Source organism: Struthio camelus, chromosome 1 (assembly GCF_040807025.1).
Source record: "Struthio camelus isolate bStrCam1 chromosome 1, bStrCam1.hap1, whole genome shotgun sequence".
In the NCBI taxonomy this organism is placed as follows: Eukaryota; Metazoa; Chordata; class Aves; order Struthioniformes; family Struthionidae; genus Struthio; species Struthio camelus.
The window spans coordinates 165,355,361-165,362,432 of record NC_090942.1 but is presented as its reverse complement, the minus strand read 5'-3'; the positions used below and the strand labels follow the sequence as shown (position 1 = coordinate 165,362,432).

Sequence of the window (7,072 nt, the reverse complement as noted above, 5' to 3'; positions counted from 1 at the left end):
CCCCCTAGCATGCATTTTTGACTTACCCTTTTAGTTAGACAAAGCAGGAATTTTCTTAATTCAGCAGCTATGTGCACGCACGAAAAGCTAACCAATAGCCAACCTACTTATAACACCAGCAGACAGCAACACATATCTTTCCTGGAGCGTTGTTCAGGCGGTCTGAGCCACTGCACAGGAACAAAACCAGACACGTGCTGAACAAGTGGAAAACATCCGGGTATGCAGATATCAGCACCATCAGCCATCGCAGAAAACACTTGAGCTCCCTTCACCTTTTCATCCCCGCCTGCACAGCACTGATCAGGCCGTGCCTCCGTGGCGGCAGTGCCCTCGCAGCGCTTTGCTGGGACCTCACTTACACAAACATTTAGGTGATTGCTCAGGCTCTCTTGAGCAGCAAGCCAGGCGTTTAATGGCACAATTATGCAGATGTTTAATATGCACATGAATGAGCCCGGGTCTGAACCTTGACATAAAATGGTGCTTTTAAAACACTTGTCTATCATCCGGAACGGCTTCTTCCTTCTCAAAGAGGGTAGCTGGCGCTCAGTGCGGCTTCAAAGCAGGACTGCCAAAGAGTCTTTCAGCGTTTCTTTCCCATTGTTGGATGATGGCTGAGGAGCAGGAAAACAATTTTGTGACTAAGTGACTGGCTCATGGAAAAGGAAGTCATTAAAATCCCGTGAATTTCCCCGAGTGAGGCTGACATGAGACTCTTACACACACTTACTTTCTTTTTGACCTTGAAGCAATATATGTGTAATGTACTTATCCCTAGTGAAGTGGGAGCTCCAAGCATGCCTGAGCATATATGGCTTCCTTTTACGCGTCACCAGGTTTGAGGAAGCAAGCAGGATGGGTTTATAGATAAACCCTAATAAAAATATTTCTTGATTTTTAATCCCTTCTTCTCTTTATGTTTACTTGATAGTCTAGTTTCTCTTCTGTGTACTTTTATGCCTATTTCTTGGTGCTCCAGAAAGGCCTTGAATATTTGTGTTTTCAAACTACTTTTGTTTCATTCTCTTTTACCGAAGGTTTATTTCTCCAACTGCAAAGCTTGAAAGACAACAAAGATCAAAGAAAAGTTCCTCAAGTTGTGAACTCACTAAATAGTTTCTATAAGTGATCTTTTGTCCAAAACACTCGGAGGAACTCAGCTGTTTTGGGTCCTGTGGTCAGCTGACAGCAAACACTGCCAAGCAGTGCAGAGCGAGGCAGCACAGGCCATTTTACATTGCATGATCCCATTTCAGACCAAGGGAAACTTGTTCTACCCTCTTCATTATATTAGTAGGGTGTAAGCTTATACCCATAAGCTATCAAAAGTTTTCAAATGTTGCCATATTTTTCTGCTCACAAGCCTGCAAATACTTACACTTACATTTAGCTGAACGCACGGAGAAATCCCCCTGGCTTCAGTGAAACTGCTCACGGTGCCAGCAGTTGAGTGCAGCAACAGGCAGGGTATCAAAGTGATTTGAGCCTCCCTTCGTGAAGAAAGGTGACAAAACACAACAGAAATAAAGCTTAAGCAACGACAATGCTACCAACAGAAAGATTTTTGTTTTCATAAACCCAGATTTGGGGCACTGGGAAGAGAAGTGATCTCACTTATTAAAAGTAGACCCTGAAAATAGCTCCAAGATGATGAACGAGGGACAAATAACTGCACAGGAGAAGAGATTTCCATAGCAGAAAGGATACAAATACTCTGTGAAAGACTGTGGGCATGATGCACAAAGGGAGGAGAGGAATAAAAGATAGGAAAGATGATCTGGGAAAACCATTAAAATATTGCAATGGGGATTTTAAAGCTGGTGTTAAACTGCAAGTTAGGCTGATGAAGCAAAAGAAAAATGTGAACTGCAAAGGAAAACAGGAACTCAAGTGGAACAGAAGAAGGGAGTTTCTGTAGGCCCAGCATAGACAGTTTTGCCGAGTCTAGCCAGAAAACAGAGCTGAATTTTTTAGTTGTCTTTCCCAAAAGCAATTTCAAGATTAACCAGGCTTGCCAGAAACTCCCTGCAGCTGGGCTGGTGCCTGCTCTCTGGAGGAGCCTGACCCTCGGGGAGGAGACGGCCACTTACCTTCAGCTCTTCAGTCACCCCCGGGCACCTGCAAACAGACCCGTCACCTCCTGACTTGTCAGAAAGCTCCCTGGCTTCCTGCCCTTCCCTCTGGGCAGGAGATCTTGGGAAAAATCTTCCTGCTCCTGCTGCAGGTATTAATGCATGGCCAAGTCTGGAAGACGCTTGGTTCAGCAGGGTGGGCAGGGGCTCCCGGGATGCTGCAGAGCCTGCGCACCCCAGGGACCCCGTAGGGCAGCCCAGAGAACCCCCCAGGGCCTGCACACTGCAGCACGGCACTGCCCCAGTGGCGACAGCGAAGCAATCTGAAGGATTTGAAGGATCCTTGATCTGAAGGATCATTGCACCAAGCAGAAGCAGAGAGAGGCTGGAGCAGGGCACGTGTGAGGGCAACGTCCGACCTGCGCAGTCAGCTCCAGCTCCCCTGCCTGGATCAGGAGTAAGGTCAGTTGGAGAGCTGTACACAGGAAGTAGCTGCAGGGTATGGGGGAAGGAGGGGAGAAGGAAGAGGGTGAAGGCTCGGGATTTATGCCAAGCAGCTATCTGGAGGGTACCAAAAGGTGCAGCCTCCCACAGCAAGGGAAAATAGCACCATCAGTGCAGGATCAGGAGATCCCTGCTGAAGCCGGCAGCACCCCCGGCCTGCAGCAGCCTGACACAGGGCGCTTCAGAGGTCCTGCGAAAAAATTGCCTCCTCTGCAGCAAAGTGCAGTATGCTTTGCTGGAAAATAAAGTGGCATGCCACATATTTAACAACAAAATGAAACTAGTGGACAGTGCAAGAGAAAGCGATCTCCTGGGTGCCCACCTGGATTTTAGTGTTGCTGCTTGACACATCGTGGACAGCAGCATGTGTGGAAATGAAATGAGGTGACTATGGGACTTGGCGTGTGGTAACTAGCCCCCACAGCTCCTGCAGAGACTGTGAACATGGCGCCAGCCGAGTGGAGAGGAAGTGCAAGGTTGGGGGTCTAGAGGGGACATGGGACTGAGGGCCTTGCCGCAGAGCTCAGGCAGGGCATGGGGGGGGAGGGAGGACAGTGACTACTCTTGTGACAGGTACATCAGAGAGAGTTTCTGCTGGGATGCTCTTCTCATCTCGGTGTATCTGCAAATGTCTATCAGCAAGGCCAGGGCCACAGGTGCCCCCAAGCAGTCTCCCATACTACCCTACCCAGGGTGCTCCTACCTTCACAGAAAGCCTTGGCCCAGGCAGCAGCACTGCCCCCACACTCGGTGCTTCAGCCCCGCTGCCTACTCTAAGAAAGCCCATTGCTCTGAGCATGGGTGCTCCTCACCCCGCACGCACACCTCCTTGTCCTGTCGCGCTCCCTGCCCACGGCCGCCGGTCACTGGTGTGACTTGCAGTCCACCTTGGTGGAAATTAATGCCAGAAAATAAGCTTCAAATTGAAATAAGATAGAGCTATAACTGGCAGGGTGTCTGTGAAAAGAACGCCCTTGAGGCATGCACAGCAAAGCTCTAGAAAGCATCTGGGCACCACAAACAGCCTTTTTGGTGCTGGGTCCTCAGAGTCCAGGCAAGGAAGAGTCGATGTGGAAGGGCCTTCCTTCCAAGGGGCTGGTGGCTTTGGCACGGGCTCTGGTGAAAAACATGAAATAAAACTTCCTGACCACCAGTGCTCACTCCGTCCTTTCCATCTTCACTGCCCAGTAAGTGGGTCCCTACCCTTGAGCCTCATAGCACAACTCATATGTTAAGTAGCTTCTGTGCTCTTTCGTTCCTTCTATTGAGACTGTGATGATAAGACATGAGAAAGAGAAGAAGGAGGCTGGACAGTGTGACTATGAAGAAAGAAACTCAGAAAAACCATTGGTAGTTGCTCTGGTAAGGAAAGAGTTTGGCTTTTTTGCAGTGGTTTCTGTCAGCAGTGAGGACAGGAAATGGTCTAAGCAGATAAGGAGCAAGCATCTAAGGCTGAGCGCAAGGAGGGACAGCAACACCAAGTTTACATCTGAAGAGGATTTCCAGACCTGCAGGTTTGCAGGCTGGGAGTCACAACTCATGCTGCTGCCCCGGCTGTGCTATGATGAGTCACAAGGACCAAGACATTGATACACCCACTCACATAAAACAAAGAATAGCCTAGTACTCTTCAACAAATATTGAGTGAAAGCAGCATTTCCTGGCAACAACAGATGCTTAAAGGTTGCAGAAATTAGAAAGTTTTCTAAATGCTTTAGTTCTTACCCAGATAAAAACTCCAAGCCTTAGTGTCATGTTTTGGGAAGAACAGGAGAGTAAAGGTCTGGTTTGTGTGGGCGCAATTTTTTGATACAAATTTGGAAGAGGATGTCAAGCCAGCTCTATTCTGGTAATGATCCACTCTTCTCACAGGTATGTTTTTTATTAAAATGCTGCCATTAGCAACTGGTAAAATAAGGAACTCAGCTAGTGAGTCCACTAGGTGAGCCAGCCTCTGTGCTAGCATCTTACACCATTGGTGAACCCCAGGTGCACCCTAGTTGAACTAAAAGAGCTGGTGGTTAGGAAACTCCTATTCTCCATCTGCTTCTGTTGGAGGGGAAGGGGACATCCATCACAAGAATGTTGCAAGCAGGCACCTCTGCTACAGACCTGGGAAACACTCGCTGAGCTTCCTGGCCTCCATGCAAATCCCTTGAAAGAAAGATCTCTCCTTCCAACAGATCTGTCAGACATTAATCGTGGGACTGTCAGTATTGACCTGCTCTCACCATGTGAGTTGAGGAAGTAGGTTCACAAGCTAACATTCACAAAGCCACTAACTTTTCTGCTATTAAAGCAGCTGTGAAAGAGGATAGCGACGCATGACACTAGGCACCAGAGCCAGGTGCATGTGAAAATGCTGGAGAGAGATTTTGTTTCAAACCATGTTGTTGAGGTGGCAACAGCTCACAGGGTTGAAGTTGCATGATATTTCTTCAGGATTTCTGTTTGGCTGAGACTAATTCAGGGAACACAGGAGCTATTTTGTCTTAACCAGTGCGTATTATCTTATATATAGCAACAAATCTCTTAGTCAGATAATTTCCTCCGTCTGAGCACCTACGCTGCTGATGGCAGCCTAGGAGTAAGCTCAGACCACAGGCTGTGATCACAATTGCTGCTTACGTGTTAAATCACAGCCTGGCTCTGTCTCAGACCCCTCCAACTAGCCCTCCTCCAAACGAAGCTTGGACTTAGTCCCAGGGACAATTCCCTCTCCCAAAAGATAGGATGGAGAAGGCTGCGAGAGGCTTAGGTCCTTCCACCTTACGTGAGTGTCCAGGAATTTCTCCCCTTCGCTTCTGCATGTCCTCAGGCACCCTGCAGTGTGTGCAACGCAGGTACCTGCAGTTTCAGGCTCCTCTCTGCTGGGCTGCCAGACCAGAGACTCTCAACTTAAAAAAAAAAAAAAACACAGACACACACATACAAAATAATTACTCCCTCGTCACTAGCTTAGTGGAGACCCATGGCCATGTAGCTTTGCTGTACAGGCAAGAACAGGTCTGTTCCAGTAGTCCTTGGGGTCAGGTGTCCCTCCTTCATTTAGCAGCTTAAACTGAGGTGGTATTTGTAAAGACAGAAAAAGATCCTTGAAAGGATCAGCCTCGCTGACTTTTGAAAACGGGAGTGGGAGAACCAGCGACTGCAGGGACTTGGCAGATGGAGGTAGTTTGGGTAAGTGGCCAGTGCTCCACAGACGCATGGAAAGAAGTTGTTTGTTTGCTTGTTTCTTTTTTCCTTGCTTGAACTTCAGAAATTTCCATGTTATCATTTTGCTCTGTGCTCACTGGGGCAACCATTTTATTCCAAGCAACTCTTTTATTCCAGAGGAGCAGAGCAAGCTGCGTGAGCCACTGTGCTAGGTTTTGCGGAGTTTAAGCATTTTTTTCCCATGGCTCTGTGACTAGGTTACAAATTCATTTAGGCTAAGAGGCACCAGGGCTGGGCAGGACAAATGTGGCCAGGCCTGCCCATTTCATGGTGTAAAGTGCTCACAGTAAAACTGTAAGGAAGAAGAGGAGGTTTTTGTAACCAAAATACCTCTGTGAACATGCCAACCTTATTTTTATGAGCTGAATGTTGCCGTAGCCTGCTGCACCTCTAAATTAACGCTTACAAATCATACAGAGACGCTCACAGGCAGCTGGATCCCTTTCTCTTGCACTGTCCACTAGTTTCATTTTGTTGTTAAATATGTGGCATGCCACTTTATTTTCCAGCAAAGCATACTGCACTTTGCTGCAGAGGAGGCAATTTTTTCGCAGGACCTCTGAAGCGCCCTGTGTCAGGCTGCTGCAGGCCGGGGGTGCTGCCGGCTGAGGCTGGTGCCCAGCGCGGGGCCGGGGGGCCGCAGGGGAGAGCTGCCTCACACCCCAGCTTTCTCTGCCGTCGGTGTCTTTGGGGCAGGAGGTTTCCCTTCCGTGCTTAGGTTCAATACCAAAAATAAATAAATAAATAACATCTCTGAACAGAGGTTGTAAGGGCTACAGACTGAGGATGGACTGTTCTGTCTTATGCGCCCTCACTTTTAATGCCATTTAAAAATATTTCCAGTGCTTTAATACTCTGGCTCCATTTCATTAGACAGAATATAAAGGTGTGTAAGTAGGAAAGGGGAAACGAGGCTTCTTTGTCCAGGACCTTGTACAACTGATGCTCAAAGAGAAGTGGTTTGGCATGAAAGGAATTGTGCTTTTTTTTCTTGTTTTTTTTTTCCCTGTGGCTAATATACTTGTTGCTCAAGGTTTATTTTTAGCTAAAAGAGGAATCATTGTTATGCCATGGCAACCAGAATGGGGAGGTAAGTTAGAGCAAGCTGGTTTAACTAAAATATATCTGAAACCATCCAAATTGATTAAATATCCTAAAAATAAAGATGATGGCTGTTAGCATAACATGGTGCTGTTGTTTGTGATTTAGAAACACAAACCATTTCCGTTACGGTATAATTTTTTCCCCTAGTTACTGGCTGTGAAGGGAGGCCTGGA

At 47.5% G+C, this 7,072-nt stretch overlaps 1 long non-coding RNA gene across 1 annotated transcript; it reads right to left on the bottom strand.

Annotated features, from left to right (window-relative positions):
• Window positions 1–389: 389 nt before the first annotated feature.
• LOC138065812 (uncharacterized) lies at window positions 390–2,534 on the bottom strand. The gene is made up of 3 exons (XR_011138880.1): window positions 2,094–2,534; window positions 1,388–1,493; window positions 390–617 (listed from the first exon to the last, which is right to left on the bottom strand). It is a non-coding gene; the product is annotated as an uncharacterized lncRNA (long non-coding RNA).
• Window positions 2,535–7,072: the final 4,538 nt, after the last annotated feature.